Source organism: Leucoraja erinacea, chromosome 8 (genome assembly GCF_028641065.1).
Source record: "Leucoraja erinacea ecotype New England chromosome 8, Leri_hhj_1, whole genome shotgun sequence".
In the NCBI taxonomy this organism is placed as follows: domain Eukaryota; kingdom Metazoa; phylum Chordata; class Chondrichthyes; order Rajiformes; family Rajidae; genus Leucoraja; species Leucoraja erinaceus.
This window is the reverse complement of record NC_073384.1, coordinates 75,074,855-75,086,023: the sequence shown is the minus strand read 5'-3', so window position 1 is coordinate 75,086,023 and position 11,169 is coordinate 75,074,855.

Below are 11,169 nucleotides of genomic sequence, written 5' to 3'. Positions count from 1 at the left end.
GGACCTTCCCCTCAACCTTACCAGGAGCATAGCTCCAGACGGCATCACTCTAAGGATCTCAGGTCCACACAAGCTTCTCCACCATGACAAGGTGATAATCCACGGAGATCAGGTGTATGTAAGTCTATCTGGAAAAGTGATCCATTGGAATTATATGTGCCTGGGATATTAAATACATCTAATAAGTGAACTATTTGTAACTGAGAAGACTGATACAGGGTTTTATTTCATCTATATACGTGTGGGTATATTTTTGTAAATAAATAGTTGATTTCGTACTGTCAAACCTGCAGGCAATGAATTGATGATGTAATTTTGTGCATGAAGTGAGTTATTCACCTGTACAGGTCAATTATTTTTAAGGAAGAAAATATCTGGAGCATATGATGGTGTGATGGTTCTTTGAAGAAGTCAATGTGTCACACTGTCTGATCGTTGATACACTGTGTTACTAGCCTTGCCATCCGGATCACATCTTGTACACTGCCCTGTTCACTACTTTGGAAGAAAGATGTGATTGCACTGAATGGGGTGCAGAAGAAATGTAAGGACTGTAGAAACTCAGCGGTCGAGGCAGCATCTATGGAGCACAGGAAATAGACAACGTTGCCTATTTCCTTCCCTCCATAGATGCTGCCACCCCTGCTGAATTTCTCCAGCACATTTGCCAACCTTCAATTTTCCAGCATCTGCAATTCCTTCTTAAACATAAGAACTGTAGACACTGGTTTCAACCGAAGATAGGCACAAAAAGCTGGACTAACTCAGCGGGTCAGACAGCATCTCTGGAGAAAAGGAATAGGGGACTTCTTCAGACTGAGAGTCAGCGGAAAGGGAAACGTCACCTATTCCTTTTCTCCAGAGTACCTCCTGACCCGTTGAGTTACTCCACCTTTTTGTGTCAATCTGTGGTGCAGAAGAGACCTGCAAGAACGTTTTCAGGACTGGAGTCTTTTAGTTACTTACTGTAGGTATGAGAAACAAATGAATAGGCTGGGGTTATTCTCCTCGAAGCAGAAATGACTGAAAAGAGATTTAATTGCGATCTATAAAATGATGAGGGCATTATTGGCCTGTGCCACTAAGACGATTTTTTAGGCGACTATTGACCACTAGGCTGTCACCACATGGTCGCCTGGGTGTCGCCTGTATGGATGTGAATAGTCTCCTCAGATGCCCAAAGGGTCGTAGCGTCCTTCTGGTCGCCGCTGGATATTCTTCTTTTTTTTAAATATTTTTATTAGAAGCAATTGTACAAAGATAAAACATTTGGCATCTAAAATTATACAATTGTTGTACAACTTCATTTTTAACCTTATACCCTGAAAATGAAAAAAAGAAAAGAAAAAGAAAACAAGAAGAAAAAAGTGAAAAGTGAAAAGATATACCGAAAAAGAACAAAAGAAAAAGCCCTAAACTACCAAGGTAGTGAGGCTGAAAGATATAGAATTAAGAAAAAAGAAAAAGAAAGGTGGAGATATTCCTTTCCCCTCATCCCCCCCCCCCATCCCACCCCCCACCTTTGTAAGAATTCGGTAAAGGGTGTCCATGTGTTGAGAAATTGATCTGGTTTTTCCACCAAGACAAGCCGAATGTTTTCCAAATGTAGTGTCTCGGACATTTTTGTGATCCACATCTTCACTGTAGGGACTGTTTCCAATATAAGTACATTTGGACAGGTACGTGGATTGGATAGGTTTCGAATGCTATAGGCTAAATACAGGCTGGAGAGACTAGTGTAGATGGGGCATGTTGGCGGTTTGGGCAGGTTTGGTCTCTATAAGGGCCTCTATCCACATTGTATGACTCCATGTATCTATAACTCTATAACCATGATAGAACTCAAATTAAAATCAAATTAAAAACCGAGTGGGTCTTTTATAGGTGAAATGAGTTGTCACACCAAATTATTACACCATAATTGTGGGCAGCACAGTGGCGCAGCGGTAGAGTTGCTGCCTTACAGCGCTTACAGTGCCAGAGATCCAGGTTCGATCCCAACTACAGGTGCTATCTGTACGTAGTTTGTACGTTCTCCCCGTGGCTATCTGGGTTTTCTCCGAAATCTTCGGTTTCATCCCACACTCCAAAGACGTACAGGTTTGTAGGTTAATTGGCTTGATGTAAATGTAAAATTGTCCCTAGTGTGTGTAGGATAATGTTAATGTGCGGGGATCGCTGGTCGGCGCGGACTCGGTGGGTCAACATTCAGAACGCCTCCGCTCAGTCCGCCTCAACCTACCTGATCTCCCGGTTACTCATTACTTTAACTGCCCCTCCCATTCCCACACTGACCTTTCTACCCTGGGCCTCCTCCATTGTCAGTGTGAGGCCCAACACAGATTGGAGGAACAGCACCTCATATTTCACTTGGGCAGCTCACAACCCAGTGGTATGAACATTGACTTCTCTAACTTCAAGTAACCCTTGCTTTCCCTTTCTCTCCATCCCTCCCCCATCCTAGTTCTCCGACCAGTCTGACTGTCCCCCTGATTAAATTTTATCTTTGTATGCCTCGTTGTCACCTTCTCCCAGCTGATCTACATCGGTGAGACTTGGCTTGGTGATCATTTCGCCGAACACCTCCGCTCGGTCCACATTAACCAACCTGATCTCCCGGTGGCTCAGCACTTCAACTCCCCCTCCCATTCCGAATCCGACCTTTCTGTCCTGGGCCTCCTCCATGGCCAGAGTGAGCACCACTGGAAATTGGAGGAACAGCACCTCATATTCCGCTTGGGCAGTTTGCACCCTAGCGGCATAAACATTGACTTAGAAACATAGAAACATAGAAATTAGGTGCAGGAGTAGGCCATTCGGCCCTTCGAGCCTGCACCGCCATTTAACATGATCATGGCTGATCATCCAACTCAGTATCCCGTACCTGCCTTCTCTCCATACCCTCTGATCCCCTTAGCCACAAGGGCCACATCTAACTCCCTCTTAAATATAGCCAATGAACTGGCCTCAACTAACCTCTGTGGCAGAGAGTTCCAGAGATTCACCACTCTCTGTGTGAAAAAAGTTCTCCTCATCTCGGTTTTAAAGGATTTCCCCCTTATCCTTAAGCTGTGACCCCTTGTCCTGGACTTCCCCAACATCGGGAACAATCTTCCTGCATCTAGCCTGTCCAACTCCTTAAGAATTTTGTAAAGTTTCTATAAGATCCCCTCTCAATCTCCTAAATTCTAGAGAGTATAAACCAAGTCTATCCAGTCTTTCTTCATAAGACAGTCCTGACATCCCAGGAATCAGTCTGGTGAACCTTCTCTGCACTCCCTCTATGGCAATAATGCCCTTCCTCAGATTTGGAGACCAAAACTGCACGCAATACTCCAGGTGTGGTCTCACCAAGACCTTGTAAAACTGCAGTAGAACCTCCCTGCTCCTATACTCAAATCCTCTTGCTATGAAAGCCAACATACCATTCGCTTTCTTTACTGCCTGCTGCACCTGCATGCCTACCTTCAATGACTGGTGTACCATGACACCCAGGTCTCGCTGCATCTCCCCCTTTCCCAATCGGCCACCATTTAGATAATAATCTGCTTTCCCGTTTTTGCCACCAAAATGGATAACCTCACATTTATCCACATTATACTGCATCTGCCAAACATTTGCCCACTCACCCAGCCTATCCAAGTCACCTTGCAGTCTCCTAGCATCCTCCTCACACCTAACACTACCCCCCAGCTTAGTGTCATCCGCAAACTTGGAGATATTGCCTTCAATTCCCTCATCCAGATCATTAATATATCTCCAATTTCTCCGACTTCTCCAATTTCCGGTAGCCCTTGCTTTCTCCTCCCCTTCTCAGCTCTCCCTCAGCCCTCTGGCTCCTCCTCGTCCTTTCTCCTTTCTCCTTTCTTCTCCCCACCACCCCCCACCCACCCTACATTAGTCTGAAGAAGGATTTCGGCCCGAAACGTTACCTATTTCCTTCGCTCCATTGATGCTGCCTTCCCAGCTGAGTTTCTCCAGCACTTTTGTCTACCTAACAATGATCTATTCCACATTTTCCTTGATCTGCATCCCCTTTGATGTCTCATTCTCATACCTTACACTTCCATATCTCTGTGTCTCCCTCTCCCCTGACCCTGGCAAGCTCTGCAATTGCTCCAAGCTGGAATTGTTCAATGGTTGACACAAAATGCTGGAGTAACTCGGCGGGTCAGGCAGCATCTCTGGAGAGAAGTAATGGGTGATGTCTCGGGATCAGTCCTGAGAAGGGTCTCGACCAGAAAAGTCACCCTTTCCTTCCTTCTCTCCAGAGATGTTGCCTGCCCCACTTAGTTACTCCAGCATTCAGTGTCTATCTTCAGTATAAACCAGCATCTGCATTTCTTTCTACACATTTTCTCTGCTTAGCTCTTGATATTGCTCCAGTGTGCAAAATAGATTTCCTCCGCTTTGAAACTGACTGCAGCCTACTAACGCCTTGTGAAACGAGACCCGTTCATTAGCTGAGCAACACCAGCATCTGCAGTTCCTTCCTATGCAACCAAAGTATCATATCTACTGTATATATGCGTAGAATATTAACAAACTGGAAACATCTCAGAGACACGCTGGTAGGGTTAATGGTTTACTGTGGTGTGGGTGCGTGGAGGAGATTAGATGAGGGAGGGGAGTTGATGAGCCTGTGTGAGAGAATAAGGAAATAGGGAAATAAGTGAGGGAAGGGGATTTACGTGACTGCACAGCGAGCCGGCAAAGATTCACTGAATGACGTGTGAAAAAGCAGCAATAGAGCAAATCTGTTTAGGATATTTGTGTAGTTCAATCTGTTATTAGACACTCGTTCATTATCAGGGTCCCAGCTCTTATAACTCTAATTATACACTTTGAAAGGTAACCTAAGCCTCCAGCTTTTTGGCAAGTTCACAATTTATTGGCAAGCTTGTTTGGTCTGATTGATTATATCTTTGAAGATAATCTTGCGCAGTTAAATTTGAGAAATATTACCTTGTATTTAATCATGGTTTGGACTAAGATGGTGTGTTGTAAATGTTATCATTGGTTTCAATCCCTGTAGCATTTTTTAGCATCGTAGCATTTGTAGCAAATTTAAGGAACAGCACCTCATATTTCATTTGGGCAGCTGTAAGCCAGCGGAATCTCATATAGATAGGGTGGTAAAGAAAGCTTTTGGTATGCTAGCCTTTATAAATCAGAGCATTGAGTATAGAAGCTGGGATGTAATGTTAAAATTGTACAAGGCATTGGTGAGACCAAATCTGGAGTATGGTGTACAATTTTGGTCGCCCAATTATAGGAAGGATGTCAACAAAATAGAGAGAGTACAGAGGAGATTTACTAGAATGTTGCCTGGGTTTCAACAACTAAGTTACAGAGATAGGTTAAATAAGTTAGGTCTTTATTCTCTGGAGCGCAGAAGGTTAAGAGGGGACCTGATAGAGGTCTTTAAAATGATGAGAGGGATAGACAGAGTTGATGTGGACAAGCTTTTCCCTTTGAGAATAGGGAAGATTCAAACAAGAGGACATGACTTCAGAATTAAGGGACAGAAGTTTAGGGGTAATATGAGGGGGAACTTCTTTACGCAGAGAGTGGTGGCGGTGTGGAATGAGCTCCCAGTGGAAGTGGTGGAGGCAGGTTCATTAGTATCATTTAAAAATAAATTGGATAGGCATATGGATGAGAAGGGAATGGAGGGTTATGGTACGAATGCAGGCAGGTGGGACTAAGGGGGAAAAAATTTGTTCGGCATGGACTTGTAGGGCCGAGGTGGCCTGTTTCCGTGCTGTAATTGTTATATGGTTATATGGTTATATGAATATTGATTTATCTAACTCCAAGTAACCTTTGTATCCCCCCTTTCTCCAAACAGCTTCAAATTCGGCTTGTTGCATCTCATTGTCTGCAACTTGTTTTACCTAGTCCACACCTGACAATGGCCTGATTCCTTTATCATCGGGGGGGAAGGGGGGTAGGTCAGGCCAGGTCAGTTGGCGGAGGTATGTGTTGGGGAGCATTTCGGGTCCAGTGATCACAATACCATTAGTTTCAATATAATTATGGAGATGGTCAGAACTGGACCAAGGGTTGAGATTTTTGATTGGAGAAAGGCTAACTTTGAGGAGATGCAAAAGGATTTAAAAGGAGTGAACTGGGACATTTTGTTTTATGGGAAGGATGTAATAGAGAAATAGAGGACATTTAAAGGTGACATTTTAAGAGTACAGAATCTTTATGTCCCTGTTCGGTTGAAAGGAAAGAGTAAAAATTGGAAAGAGCCCTGGTTTTCAAGGGAAATTGGCCACTTGGTTCAGAAAAAGAGAGAGATCTACAATAATTATAGGCAGCATGGTGTAAATGAGGTGCTTGAGGAGTATAAAGAATGTAAAAAGAATCTTAAGAAAAAAATTAGAAAGGCTAAAAGAAGATATGAGGTTCCTTTGGCAAGTAAGGTGAAAGTAAATCCAAAAGGGTTTCTACAACTATATTAATAGCAAAAGGATAACAAGGGATAAAATTGGTCCATTAGAGAGTCAGAGTGGACAGCTATCTGCAGAGCCAAAAGAGATGGGGAAGATATTGAACAATTTCTTTTCTTCAGTATTCACCAAGGAGAAGGATATTGAATTATGTGAGGTAAGGGAAACAAGTAGAGTAGCTATGGAAACTATGAAGATCAAAGAAGAGGAAGTACTGACACTTTTGAAAAATATAAAAGTGGATAAGTCTCCAGGTCCGGACAGGTTATTTCCTAGGACATCGAGGGATGTTAGTGTAGAAATAGCAGGGGCTATGATAGAAATATTTCAAATGTCATTAGATACGGGAATGGTGCCGGAGGATTGGCGTACTGCGCATGTTGTTCCATTGTTTAAAAAGGTTTCTAAGAGTAAACCTGGCAATTATAGACCTGTTAGTTTGATGTCAGTGGGGGAGTGGGGCAAATTAATGGAAAGGATACTTAGAGATAATATATATAATCAACAGTCAACATGGATCTTGTAGCGGCCCGTACGAGTAACGGTAGGAACTCGGGAAATACGGTAAACTCGTGACGTTTTTTCAACACTGTGAAAAATGTCCATCAGTTAAAAAATACTCGTGATGAAAAAAGATTGTTACTTTTTACTTGTACGAGCCGCTACAAGACATCCACGAACTCCAACGGACCCGCTACGGACATTCTCCGAGTTTGAATCAGGGGAAAACTCGGGAGAACTCTTGAATTACCTCGTACAGTGGGACAGGCCCTTAACTATCAAGTGTTTAAATTCTTCTGATCTATTGAAGTATGTATGAAAGTCTCCACTGATATTTTCATGCCATGCTATACATAACACATGAGAGTATTGGTACAGGTGCATTGTACTGAGAGAGTTTTGCATTGCTGTATGTGGTCTCTCTCAAACCAGGTCAGACTACGGCTTGCCAGGCAGAATTTAAAACACTCACAGCAGGGGACATTCACCAGGCAATATTTATTTCCCCAACTACTGACATAGATAACCTGACAATTATCAGATTGAAGGTACACAAAATTGCTGGAGAAACTCAGCGGGTGCAGCAGCATCTATGTTGTTAGATTATCAGATTGATATTTGTGGAGACTCGTTACTTGGATACTAAATTTCCTTTAAACTGGTTTTAATGTCCTCTGGGATACTATAAAGCAAGGGTTCCAAACCTGGGGTAAATTTACCCACAGGGGATAAATTTCACCTACCCAGGGGGTAAATCAGGGGGTAATTTGTTGATTCTGCATTTGTACATATTTTTTCTCATTGACTGACTGTGTTTGGTTCTGGTATACCGGTATCTGTTCATCATTAGTTGTTCATAAATCAGTGCAATAACATTGTTAAGTGTTATTAAAGTCGCCAGGGTTAAACGGGATGAAAAAGGTTGGGAACCCCTTACTCTAAAGGGATGTAAGACAACCTAAAATGCTGTGTAGGAAGGAACTGCAGATGCTGGTTAAAACCAAAAATAGACACAAAAAGCTGGAGTAAAGGGCCTGTCCCACTTAGACAACCTAACCCACGAAGACCCTAGACCAGTTGAAAAAATTGTAAAGGTCATGTTGACTCGACAACGTAAAAGACCTCCTACAACCTCCTATGACAAGTCTACGACCTCCTACGACTATATCTACGACCTCCTACGACTATATCTATGACCTCCTACGACCTCCTATGACCCCCCTTGACCTCCGTCTTCCACACCTAAGGCCAACTATGACTAACTGCGAGTAGAAAATGATCACATGATAAAATGATGTCATGTTTGCATTTTTTTTCTCGGGCCAGTTACCGACCCACAACTATCTACGACTACCTACGACTACCATCACGACTTACTACGGCCTACCTACGACCTACCTAAGAGTAAAATTATCCATTTTTTCCATGCCGACCTTTTATTTTACTCGTGGACATTTGTTAAAGCACATGGCATTGGGGGTTCAGTATTGATGTGGATAGAGAACTGGCTGGCAAACAGGAAGCAAAGAGTAGGAGTAAATGGGTCCTTTTCACAATGGCAGGCAGTGACTAGTGGGGTACCGCAAGGCTCAGTACTGGGACCCCAGCTATTTACAATATATATTAATGATCTGGATGAGGGAATTGAAGGCAATATCTCCAAGTTTGCGGATGACACTAAGCTGGGGGGCAGTGCTAGCTGTGAGGAGGATGCTAGGAGACTGCAAGGTGACTTGGATAGGCTGGGTGAGTGGGCAAATGTTTGGCAGATGCAGTTTAATGTGGATAAATGTGAGGTTATCCATTTTGGTGGCAAAAACGGGAAAGCAGATTATTATCTAAACGGTGGCCGATTGGGAAAGGGGGAGATGCAGCGAGACCTGGGTGTCATGGTACACCAGTCATTGAAGGTAGGCATGCAGGCGCAGCAGGCAGTAAAGAAAGTGAATGGCATGTTGGCTTTCATAGCAAGAGGATTTGAGTATAGGAGCAGGGAGGTTCTACTGCAGTTGTATAGGGTCTTGGTGAGACCACACCTGGAGTATTGCGTGCAGTTTTGGTCTCCAAATCTGAGGAAGGACATTATTACCATAGAGGGAGTGTGCAGAGAAGGTTCACCAGACTGATTCCTGGGATGTCAGGACTGTCTTATGAAGAAAGACTGGATAGACTTGGTTTATACTCTCTAGAATTTAGGAGATTGAGAGGGGATCTTATAGAAACTTACAAAATTCTTAAGGGGTTGGACAGGCTAGATGCAGGAAGATTGTTCCCGATGTTGGGGAAGTCCAGGACAAGGGGTCACAGCTTAAGGATAAGGGGGAAATCCTTTAAAACCGAGATGAGGAGAACTTTTTTCACACAGAGAGTGGTGAATCTCTGGAACTCTCTGCCACAGAGGGTAGTTGAGGCCAGTTCATTGGCTATATTTAAGAGGGAGTTAGATGTGGCCCTTGTGGCCAAGGGGATCAGAGGGCATGGAGAGAAGGCAGGTACAGGATACTGAGTTGGATGATCAGCCATGATCATATTAAATGGCGGTGCAGGCTCGAAGGGCCGAATGGCCTACTCCTGCACCTAATTTCTATGTTTCTATGTTTCTATGTTATCAGGCTGGAAAAAAACGCCACGACCTACTTGAGGCCACGAGTACGCGGAGACCACTCACGAGCATGAGGAATAGTTACGAAGACCTCCTACGGCCTTGTGGCGACCATGCTGTGAGTATGAGTCAAGGGCAAACTCGGCAGAGGTGACCAATTAGGTCGTGAAAGTGGGACGGGGCTTAACTCAGCGGGACAGGCAGCATCTCTGGAGAAAATAATAGGTTGGCATTTTGGGTCGAGACCCTTCTTCAGACAAAGTGTCTTGTCTGAAGTCTTGTCCCAAGAAGGGTCTCGACCCGAAACATCACCTATTCTTTTCTCCAGAGATGCTGCCTGACCCGCTGAGATACTCCAGCTTTTTGTGCCTATGAAAATGCATGTGTGTGTTTTTAGGTCGGTTACAGACTTCAGTGCGCATTACAGCCGGGGTTTTCAAAGTAGTTCTGCTTCCCTTTGGGGAAGAGTAAAAGCGAGAAAGAGTCTCAATTACATAGCATTCACCATAACATTTTTATCCTCAGTACTTATGGCTAGTGTGAAGAATGGGGGTAGACATTTAGAATATTGTGTTCAGCTCTGGGCACCATGTTATAGGAAAGATATTGTCAAGCTTGAAAAGGTTCAGAAAAGATTTACAAGGATGTTGCCCGGACTAGAGGTTGTGAGCTGTAGAGAGAGGTTGAGTAGGCTGGGTCACTATTCTTTGGAGAGTAGGAGGATGAGGGGTGATCTTATAGAGGTATACAAAATCATGAGAGGAATAGATCGGGTAGATGCACGCCTCTTGCCCAGAGAAAGGGAATTGAGGACCAGAGGACAAAGGTTCAAAGTGAAGGGGAAAAGATTTAACCATATAACCATATAACATATAACCATATAACAATTACAGCACGGAAACAGGCCATCTCGACCCTTCTAGTCCGTGCCGAACACATAATCTCCCCTAGTCCCGTATATATGCGCTCAGACCATAACCCTCCATTCCCTTCCCATCCATATAACTATCCAATTTATTTTTAAATGATAAAAACGAACCTGCCTCCACCACCTTCACTGGAAGCTCATTCCACACAGCTACCACTCTCTGAGTAAAGAAATTTAATAGGAATCCGAGGGATAACTTTTACACACAAAGGGTGGTGGGTGTATGGAACAAGCTGCCAGAGGAGGTAGTTGAGGCTGGGACTATCCCATTGTTTAAAAAACAATGAGACAGGTACATGGATAGAACGGGTTTGGAGGGATATGGACCAAGCGCAGGCAAGTGAGGCTAGTGTAGCTGGGACATGTTGGCCGAACGGTCTGTTTCCACACTGTATCACTCTATGACTCAATGACTCCATAAATAAAACTAAATCTCTTTGAGGTGGGACACCGAGGGAGAACTGCACGTTCTTCTTTTAGTCAGCGATCCCATTCACCCTCTCAGCTGCAGTTGTTTCCAGCACTATCCTGTTCCTCTCCATCATCTCATGCTGGTCGATGTTTATCCCTTAACAAAAAAGGAATTGGAATTCTGTGCTTTTTATACATGCTGTACTTAAAGGTCTTTAAAGTGATTACATTTTAGAAGTACTTAGTCTGGACTGTCCTGTGCATAAACA